General features: G+C 42.7%; 1 protein-coding gene across 1 annotated transcript in view; it reads left to right on the top strand.

The window, feature by feature from the left end:
* Window positions 1-1,848: 1,848 nt before the first annotated feature.
* LOC126324034 (uncharacterized) overlaps window positions 1,849-11,493 on the top strand; it is a 28,138-nt gene continuing 18,493 nt past the window's right edge. Inside the window, exon 1 of the mRNA XM_049994893.1 lies at window positions 1,849-1,956. The gene's annotated coding sequence lies outside the window, so the exon portion shown is untranslated. The remainder of the gene's footprint in view (window positions 1,957-11,493) is intronic.

The raw sequence follows: 11,493 nt of genomic DNA, 5'->3' as shown, positions 1-11,493 counted from the left end.
GATGGATCACACTCCATCAGAATTTCTAAAATCATTGTGGAAATGGCAATAAAACAACCATTCACGTTGATGTGTAGAATGTATGAGACTGGCAATATACTACCAAACTTTAGGAAAAACGTCATATTACAAGAGCCGAGAAATGCGAGAACCATCGCAAAATGATCTCAACAGGTCAAGCATCAAAGTTACTGACAAGAATGAGATCCAGAAGATTGGAAAAGAAAAATGAGGGTCTGTTAGATAACGAACGGTTTGGCTTTAGCAAAGGTGAAGCCACCAGAGGTACAGCTGTGACACTGCGGTGATAATGAAAGCAAGACTGATTTGTTGATCTGGAAAAAGCGTTCGAAATTCTGAGAAAAATACGGGAAAGAGGGGTGACTAGCAGTATGTACATGAATCAAGAGGTAACAGTCAGAGTGGAAGATTAAGAACGAAGTGCTCGAATTAAAGAGGGTGGAAGACAGGGATGCAATCTTTCGCCCCTACTGTTCAATCTGTACATCGAAGAAGCAGTGATGGAAGTAAAAGAAAGGTTCAGCATTGGAATTAAAATTCAAGGTAAAAGGATATCAACGATACGATTCGCTGATGACATTGCTGTTCTGAGTGAAAGTGAAGTATTACATGATCTGCTAAACGGAATGAACAATCTAATGAGTAGAGAATATGGATTAACTGTAAATCGAAGAAAGACGAACGTATGAGTAGTAGCAGAAATGAGAACCGTGAGAAACGTATCATCAGAATTGGGGAAGTAAATGTTGTTAAAGAATTCAGGCAGCAAAACGACCAATGACGTATGGAGCAAGGAGGAGACAGAAAGCAGACATCGTAGGCAGAGAAGGCGTTTCAGGCCAAGAAAAGTTTATTAGTTTCAAACTTAGGCCTCAAATTTAGAAAAAAATGTCTGAGAATGTACGTTTGGAGCACAGCATTGTATGGTAGTGAAAGGTAAGAAATGAGGTGGTTTTCCGCAGGGTCGGCGATATAAGGAATATATGCAAAACAATGACAAGAAGGAGGGACAGGATGATAGCACGTCTGTTAAGACATCGGGGAATAGCTTTCATGGTACTAGAGGGAGCTGAAAGTAAAAACTATACAGGAAGACAGAGACTGGAATACATGCAGCAAATAATTGAGGTCGCAGATTGTAAGCGATACTCCAAAATGGTACATAGGTAGGTAGGTTGGCACAGGCTAGGAGTTCGTGGCGGACCTCATCAAAGAAGTGGCAAGCAGAAAAAAAAAAGAATCATCTGTACGACCGCTTTTCGAACTAAACGGTTAACAGCTTGTTTTATGTTTCTGTGGTCATAGCCGTTAACTTAATCTACAAGGTGGCTAAAAAAAACTAAATGAATGGTATTATGAAATAAAGAACACAAAACTTAATAAGGGTCCACTAGTCCACCCACAAAGTAATCACTCATGGCTGTAAAACATTTATGGCAACATTCTTCATCATTTTGTCGTTGGCAATCACAGAACGAAATAACAGATGGAGGTCTGGGCCGTGCTGTTTGTATGGGATTGAGCAACTGCCACTGAAGACTGAATAATCACAAATGATCGATTGTTGAATGACGTAGACGAAAAAACTCCAAGGTACATGCAAAGCCTATGGGTTATCATGGTAAGTAAAATCAACTGTTAACAACAGAAATAACAAGAAATTCTCCTAGTATTGCACGCACAGTACAGTAACTTCGTTCAATGAGGCGCTAGTTGCGCAAGAGAACGGAGGTACCGAGCAACAGCGCGAGTTAGTGGAAGCTGCCGACCAAGGCCGAAGGTTCTCGAACGCAGTCGATTTAAGCTGACAACAGCGCCACGCAAGGCCACGCGCTCCCGAGTGTGTAGTGCACTGGTGGGGAGACAGCACACAACCTGGCGAGTTGCCATTGGCTGTTGCCTGCATCGTAACAAGATCATCCAGATTCTTGTGGGGTGAGTACACTCGCGCTTCCGCTACCGGTAGTTTGGCGATGTGAGCAACCATACGTATTTGACACAGGCCTCATACAGCATAGAAACAAGTATAAGAAATTAGTGATTCTGATAAAGAACGTATCTTATGACGTTGGAAGACTTCTGAGCTTCTTGCTGGTAGAATGGTGTAGTAAACTGAAACGTGTAGTTGATACGTGCTCTGCTTATTGCAAAAAATTATATACGAATGTGTGGTGTCTGTTGTTTCAGACATGTCTGAAAGAACTGACACCCCGAGGAATCTGCAGCTGTGATACATCATACATAAATTGAATGTTTCTCCCCTCTCCATCTTCAATTTACATATACTGCAGAAATGTATTTCTACACAAAAAGGAACGTCTAATTTAATTCTGTGCAGTGATCCATAAAATTCGGACTTTTAATCATACATTTCACTTACTATTCGTCTGAATAAGATTTTATTTCCTTATGAATTCCATCTCTGTGACAAAGCAGCTATTCCCATATGTGTTTACCGAGCGAGGTGGCGCAGTGGCTAGCATACTGGACTCGCATTCGGGAGGACGACCGGCCATCCTGATGTAGGTTTTCTGTGATTTTCCTAAATCGCTCCAGGCAAATGCCGGGATAGTTCCTCTGATAGGGCACGACCGATTTCCTTCCCCATTATTCCCTAATCCAATGAGACCGATGACCTCGTTGTCTGGCCTCATGCCCAAAAACAACCCAAACCCCGTATGTATTTCGCATTTTTTTAATTTTCGATTTAGCCTGAGTAGCTGGATTTTCGCAATCGATTTAACTTATGGCCTACGCTGCCTTTGTCTGGTATAAGACGTGATGGACAATTCAGTGTGCTAAATTTGAAGCACTTGTTCGACTATTTCAAAATTTTTATCTGCCATCTTCACATGTAACCTGTTTTTGAGCGAATGTGAATATTACACGTTATTAGTGGACACACAAGAAATACATTAAATTAAATACAGAGGTTAAGGAGCGAACAGACCACTTCCTGAAGATCATATTTAGACATCTTTGTTATTTCTTTTTTTAAAATTTGATTTTATTATATTTTACTGCACATCTAGTGATCCTATAAGAGATCAGGAAATTTCAAAAATGGCAGTAACGTTTTGTTTGTTATGCAAGTGACATTATTGGAGATAGGTCCTGTCCCTTCCAAGTGAACCATCTCAGCAATTGTCCTAAGCGATTTAGGGAAACCAGTAAAACCTAACTCAAGGTTACTAAATGGGGGTTTCAATTGCAGTTGCTTACCACTTCGCCACCTCAGTCGGAGAGAATATAAATACTTAATATCGCTTTACGATGGAAGGTGGAGGTACTAAAAACCGACGTATATTATTGACTTTTTATGCACTAAAGGATGTATACAAAGCGATACGACACCCAGAAATTTAAGGAGGATATACATGAAGGGATTGACAATGTCTCCACAAAACCATACGAGAATAATAAAAGTGTAAGTCAAATACCTGTAACCACTCATGAGGGACCATATAAAATTGGTTTGCTTTTTCTCACACAAAAAGGCGATAGAAACTTCGACAGACGGACTCCTTACGACCGTGACAAATGTGAGGTTTATTATAAAAACAAAATTTACAAATCAGTACGCAATAGTGGAAAGTGAATTCAAATCATTTGGTGGTTAAATATGGAGGATATAAGGTTTTGTCACTCTAGGAAGCATTATGTCACACAATGCCCATTAAGTCCAACCAGGCGATATGAGCTTGCTTTGAGAGAAGAAATCCACTACTGCAAAAAATTAGTTATGTTTATCATGTAGATAAGTAGAATTTCATCTTTTAGCTCTGGTTGTTTTGCCTTTAACCAAATATATTTCGTCTACTCGTAGTAGGCATCACCAGTAGCCTATAACATAAAGCAAATTATTTAGTTGCAGCTATTACGTCTTAATTCATATATTTCTGGACTATTGCTTAATTATTATTAATTTATTTATTATTATTAATTATTAATTTATTATTATCAATTAAAACACACACACACACACACACACACACACACACAGGCGTAATATTCTACGACATGTGTTCTTAATTACAGAAACCGGTTTTCTGCTGTTACATCATCAGCTACAAAGGTAAATATGTGGTGCAGTGAAATTTTGTAGAATCAAACATTATAAACTAGTGCTTCTACAGAATATTTCCATTTTCAGAGAAAAAATGTTGTAAAAAAAAGAGAGGAATTATTTTTGTGCAAATGCAGTGCAAGATTTTTTTGGGTGGGGTCATCAGTCTTCTGACCGGTTTGGTGCGGCTCACCATGAATTTCTCTCCAGTGTCAACCTCTTCATCTCAGAGTACAACTTGCCGCCTAAGTCCTCAATTATTTGCTGGATGAATACCAATCTCTGTCTCCCTTTAGAGTTTTTTCCCTGTAGTACCATGGAAATCATTTCCCCATGTCTTAACAGATTCCCTGTCACTCTGTCCCTTCTCCTTATCAGTGTTTTCCACATATTCCTTTCCTCTCCGATTCTGCGCAGAACCTCCTCATTCCTTACGTTATCAGTCCACCTAATTTTCAACACTCGTCTGCAACACCACATCTCACATGCTTTATTCTCTTCTGTTGCGGTTTTCCCACGGTCCATCCTTCACTACCATACAATGCGGTACTCCAGACTTACGTTATCAGAAATTTCTTTCTCAAATTAAGGCCTATATTTGATACTAGTAGAATTCTATTGCCCAGGAATGCCCTTTTTTGCCACAGCTAGTCTACTTTTGATGTCCTCCTTGCTCCGTCCGTCATTGGTTATTTTACTGCGTAGCTAGCTGAATTCCTTAACTTCATCTACTTCGCTGTTCTCATTTCTGCTACTTCTCATTACTTTCGTCTTTCTTCGATTTACTCTCAATGCATATTCTCTACTCATTAGATTGTTCATTCCGTTTAGAAGATCATGTAATACTTCACTTTCAGTCAGAACAGCAATGTCATCCGCGAATCGTATCGTTGATATCCTTTCACCTTGAATTTTAATTCGAATCCTGAACCTTTCTTTTACATTCATCATTTCTTCTTCGACGTACAAATTGAACAGCAGGGGCAAAAGACTACATTCCTGTCTTACACCCGTTTTAAACCGAGCAGTTCGTTCTTGGCCGTCCACTCTTATTATTCCCTTCTTTGCTCCTGCACATAATGTATATTACCCGTCTCTCCTTATAGCTTACCCCTATTTTTCTCAGAATTTCGAGCATTTTGCACCATTTTACATTGCCGAAGGTTTTTCTCAGGTCGACAAATCCTATGAACGTGTCCTAATTTCAAGATAGATCAACTTACTTCCTTTATGGACTTGATGTAATACTTCACGTTGTAACTTGTAACGTTGACCTTCCATGAACAGGAATAGTCTATGTTTTTAAGTTTCCGACTTCAGTGGTGTTCCTTCAAGTGGGCGAATATTGCCGTGCCAGAACGATCGGTACTGAATTTGCAGCAATTACCAGTAACTTTATAGTACTGGGTGATCAAAAAGTCAGTATAAATTTGAAAACTTAATAAATCACGGAATAATGTAGACAGAGAGGTAAAAATTGACACACATGCTTGGAATGACATGGGGTTTTATTAGAACCAAAAAAAGTTCACAAAATGTCCGACAGATGGCGCTGGACAGCAAAACGTCAGTGACTGCGAATGACAATCGTGTATAAAAGGAGCTGTAATGAGAGAGAGAATCAGATGCGCCAGCAGTCGCAGCATGTTGGCGTTACTTGAAAAGGCGCTTTCAATTAAGCTGTATTATTAGAATGGGAAATGTGCTAGTTCAGCGTTACGATTCTATCGCCATAGGAAGGGGATTCGAACGGGTAAAGGTCTGTTGACAAATGCAACTGTGGCGAGAATGATTTCGAAGTTCGAAGCCACGGGTTGTTTAGACGATACACCCCGTAGTGGCCGGCCGAGCACAAGGCGTAATGTTGCTGAGACAGTTCAGGAAGAAATGGAGACTGTAGCGGGCTCGTCTACGCACGGGGAAGTCAGCGCTCGTGCAGTCGCACGTCGCACCGGCATTCCATACACTACTGTTTGGTTGGCACTTAGGCCGTACAAAATCCATCGGCATTATGAACTGTTAGCTGGCGATATAGTGAAGCGGAGGGCATTTGCGGTGTGGGCGTTTCAAAAGATGGCGGAAGATGACGATTGGTTGAGTAACGTGTTGTGGAGCGACGAAGCTCATTTATGGGTTGGATTTACCACATATACCGTTATCGGGCCTTTTTTCTTCGAGGAAATGCGTGATTCTGTTTTTGTAACTGCTACCGTGAAGGGTAAGAGGTACACCGATACGTTACAGAATCACATCATCCACAGCCTGGCTGATAAACACCTGCGGGAACGTACGATGTTTATGCAGAATGGCGCTCCACCCTATATTGTTAGAGGCGTGAAAGATCTCCTGCATGCGTCGTTTGGTGATGACCGTGTGCTCAGCCGCCACTTTCGTCATGCTTGGCCTCCAATGTCCCCAGACCTCAGTCCGTGCGATTATTGGCTTTGGGGTTACCTGAAGTCGCGTGTATCGTGATCGACCGAGATCTCTAGGAATGCTGAAAGACAACATCCGACGCCAATGCCTCACCATAACGCTGGACATGCTTTACAATGCTGTTCACAACATTATTCCTCGACTACAGCTATTGTTGAGGAATGATGGTGGACATATTGAGCATTTATTGTAAAGATCATCATCTTTGCTTTGTCTTACTTTGTTATGCTAATTATTGCTATTCTAATCAGATGAAGCGCCATCTGTCGGCCATTTTTGAACTTTTGTATTTTTTTGGTTCCAATAAAACCCTATGTCATCCCAAGCACGTGTGTTAATTTGTACCTCTCTATATACATTATTCCGCCATTTATTCAGTTTTCAAATATATACTGACTTTTCGATCACCCGGTTTTTCTACTCTTGCATATATCTTCCTGTCCCGTCACAGCTTTTCATTTCTTTTGGATTGTGGTGTTTGGCTTGACTATACTGATGATGTTGTTTTTTGAGGATGTTACTAATGTTGCTTGTGGGTTGGTTGTGGTATCTTGTGACGTGCTATTTTAATGAACAAAATTCACCTTCTCACTGCGATACAAACAGACATGGCCATCTTATGCCATAATAATAATAAAAGAAAAAGAATAGTGACGCTCCAAGATGAGTATTTCATGCATAGGGCCATAAATAAACACGAAATTATGCTCAACAACAAAAAAGCGCTAACATAAAAACAAAATCAATTCATAGGTTACTACAACAATATAGAAATTTAAAAAAATACTACACTCCTGGAAATTGAAATAAGAACACCGTGAATTCATTGTCCCAGGAAGAGGAAACTTTATTGACACATTCCTGGGGTCAGATACATCACATGATCACAATGACAGAACCACAGGCACATAGACACAGGCAACAGAGCATGCACAATGTCGGCACTAGTACAGTGTATATCCACCTTTCGCAGCAATGCAGGCTGCTATTCTCCCATGGAGACGATCGTAGAGATGCTGGATGTAATCCTGTGGAATGGCTTGCCATGCCATTTCCACCTGGCGCCTCAGTTGGACCAGCGTTCGTGCTGGACGTGCAGACCGCGTGAGACGACGCTTCATCCAGTCCCAAACATGCTCAATGGGGGACAGATCCGGAGATCTTGCTGGCCAGGGTAGTTGACTTACACCTTCTAGAGCACGTTGGGTGGCACGGGATACATGCGGACGTGCATTGTCCTGTTGGAACAGCAAGTTCCCTTGCCTGTCTAGGAATGGTAGAACGATGTGTTCGATGACGGTTTGGATGTACCGTGCACTATTCAGTGTCCCCTCGACGATCACCAGAGGTGTACGGCCAGTGTAGGAGATCGCTCCCCACACCATGATGCCGGGTGTTGGCCCTGTGTGCCTCGGTCGTATGCAGTCCTGATTGTGGCGCTCACCTGCAAGGCGCCAAACACGCATACGACCATCATTGGCACCAAGGCATAAGCGACTCTCATCGCTGAAGACGACACGTCTCCATTCGTCCCTCCATTCCCGCCTGTCGCGACACCACTGGAGGCGGGCTGCACGATGTTGGGGCGTGAGCGGAAGACGGCGTAACGGTGTGCGGGACCGTAGCCCAGCTTCATTGAGACGGTTGCGAATGGTCCTCGCCGGTACCCCAGGAGCAACAGTGTCCCCAATTTGCTGGGAAGTGGCGGTGCGGTCCCCTACGGCACTACGTAGGATCCTACGGTCTTGGCGTGCATCCGTGCGTCGCTGCGGTCCGGTCCCAGGTCGACGGGCACGTGCACCTTCCGAAGTCCACTGGCGACAACATCGATGTACTGTGGAGACTTCACGCCCCACGTGTTGAGCAATTCGGCGGTACGTCCACCCGGCCTCCCGCATGCCCACTATACGCCCTCGCTCAAAGTCCGTCAACTGCACATACGGTTCACGTCCACGCTGTCGCGGCATGCTACCAGTGTTAAAGACTGCGATGGAGCTCCGTATGCCACGGCAAACTGTCTGACACTGACGGCGACGGTGCACAAATGCTGCGCAGCTAGCGCCATTCGACGGCCAACACCGCGGTTCCTGGTGTGTCCGCTGTGCCGTGCGTGTGATCATTGCTTGTACAGCCCTCTCGCAGTGTCCGGAGCAAGTATGGTGGGTCTGACACACCGGTGTCAATGTGTTCTTTTTTCCATTTCCAGGAGTGCAGTTTAGAAAGCTTACAAAATATGTATTAAATAACTGAAAAATAATAAATGAAATGAAAGTTAAACACATATGCACAAGCGCGCACACCAACGCGCACACACACACACACACACACACACACACACACACACACACACACACACACACTGTCCAATAATCAAAGATGAAATCTCCGAGCGGACCGGGGTGGCCGAGCGGTTGCAAGCGCTACAGTGTGGAGCCGCGCGACCGCTACGGTCGCAGGTCGAATCCTGCCTCGGGCATGGATTTATGTGATGTCCTTAGGATAGTTAGGTTTAAGTAGTTCTAAGTTCTAGGGGACTGATGACCTCAGAAGTCAAGTCCCATAGTGCTCAGAGCCATTTGAACCATGTTTGAAATCTCCGAAACCGAATGTTTGTGATACTCCACTATATGATAGTGACTGTGAAGAGTGGAAATTTGAAGACAATGGGAACGGATGCAGTGAAACGTCGTTCATTAGAAAAATATGGGCAGCTGAAGTGAACAATAAAAAATTGTGGTGTAAATTTGAGTAAGAAACTGAAGTCAGAAGAAGAAAGTGATCCATGGGCTATGTACTCACGTGATCCGGAATAAGTTCTTTGCCGAATTCGGGGAGGCGGGAGGGAACGGAGTGATTGGCAAAACTGAAAAGAAAAGAAAAGGATATGAGCTTACACGCCTGAATAAACACAGCACTATGTATTATAAAATATTGAGGCATTTTATGAGGAAGTAATCATGAGAGCAAAGAAAAGTGAAACTCGAAAATACAAGAGAATATCAGCCCTAGCTTCGAAAAAATATTTCTAAGAAACGGTAAATGGTGTTAGATTGTAACATGGTAACTAATTATGTAGTTACACTAGAAATATTTTGCAGGACTGTAAACCCAGAGATCCTTAAAAACAAGACAGTTTTCAACATACTATGAACACTGGCTGGTAAGGAAGGATATCAACCATTGGAATGAGCCTGTATTTCTGTCATCTTATCTCTCCAGCATATTCTCTGTGGCAGCAATATGAGACATACTACATGTATCATGTGGCTGAAGAGGTCTATCGATACAAGAAAACTATACTGACCTGCTCTTTTTAAAAAAAGCATATCTCAGCTAATGGTGCTACGGCAATAATCACAGTAAGTGAAGAGAGGGAAATAGAAAAGTCCTCTCATGTTTCTGACGAAACAATCGAAATGGGGTCTCGAAATAACACATCCACTGAGGACATGACAAATATTAGCAGTACCAGTTTGTTGCATTGCTCACGAACGATACCGTAATAATATTGCAATCTGAATTACGTTCTCCATTTATAAGTTAAGGAACTGGGGTGCAATGAAGGAGCCTCCGCGAAGATTGCGACAGCAAGATACAAACAAGAACCCCAATCGGGCGCACTTCGGGCAACGTTGATATATCAGCGGCTAATCCTGCAACAACCGGAACGGACTTCCGAGAGTTTGAAGTCTAGTTCGGGATACGGAATGTAAGTAAGTTAAGGAACTACGAAAACCATATAACAAAATGAGATACTATGATAAAGAGTCCTGGATCAGGTGGCCTGGCCATATCATGTCACGTGACACAGGGGTTCGGTTACAAAATATACCAAAAAAATGGCCATAAGCTGTTGGTATCACTTAGCAGAAGTGGGTTTTCTCTATCAGTTGGAGGTATGACGGCATTGCTTTGAGATACGGGATGTATAACATCTACGCATATTGTGGACAAAGGCGTCCAGCACAGATTCCAGTAACGCCTACAAGTTCTGGACAAGAGCATTTTCTAGGGAAAAATTGGTTCTTGGTTACGGTATTGGGACGAGAATCTTTCAGTATATATTGTCCAGTGTACATTATTAGGTTCGTGCGTAAGTTCGTAGCGTTTATGTTTTGCATGTTGGTACTCTGGTCGCTGTGGGTTTATTTACAGTATGTAATGTTTTATTTGTAGTTCACTGTTGCTGTCTGAGCTTACATATTGTCATCTGGAGATAGTGGAGTTGTGGACACCATAAAATGGAATGCTAAGTGGAAAAATCGGAACGTTTCCGACATATTCCTCTGTTTGAGTTCAATAAAGGGGTGACGGCCGTTGAGGCAGCCACAAACATTTGCATATGGAATAATGTCATTGGACAGAGCAAGACAAGAAAATGGTTTAAAGGCATTCATCCACAAAGATCCAAGTCAGTTTACCCGAAAACTGGCAAATGTGATGAACTGTGATCATACCACCATCGTGCGACATTTACATGCACTGGGGAAACTCCAAGTAAAAATCACACAAATCGGCAGGTGGCCATATGTGCATCTCCTTTTGCTTGTCACCAGTTGGCTCGTAAAAAAGATCGATGATTCCTACTCTCTATCCAAACTGGTGACGAGAAATAATGTCTTTTTGCTAACATGGGGAAAAGACAGGAATGACTGAGCCCAAACAAAGCAGCAACTCCTCGTACGGACACCTGCACACATTCTCGAAAGGGAATTTTACGCATCTGGAGGAACAGTCTCGGTGTGGAGCAATACGAATTGCTGCGCCGAGGTATAACCACCACTGCTGACATTTACTGCGAAAAACTGAGATGTCTTGCACACACAGTTCAAGACCAACGACCAGGAAGACTGTGAAGTGATGCTTCTCCACGGTAACGCGTGCCTTCGTTCCGCTAGACTGAGAAAAAACGTTGTACAGGAGTTGGGTTGGGAAGTCATTCCGCACTCACCTTATCCATCTGATCTTGC

The sequence above is a fragment of the Schistocerca gregaria genome, chromosome 2 (genome assembly GCF_023897955.1).
Source record: "Schistocerca gregaria isolate iqSchGreg1 chromosome 2, iqSchGreg1.2, whole genome shotgun sequence".
Classification (NCBI taxonomy): domain Eukaryota; kingdom Metazoa; phylum Arthropoda; class Insecta; order Orthoptera; family Acrididae; genus Schistocerca; species Schistocerca gregaria.
Note: the sequence above shows the minus strand (reverse complement) of the source record. Positions and strands in the feature narration are given on the sequence as shown.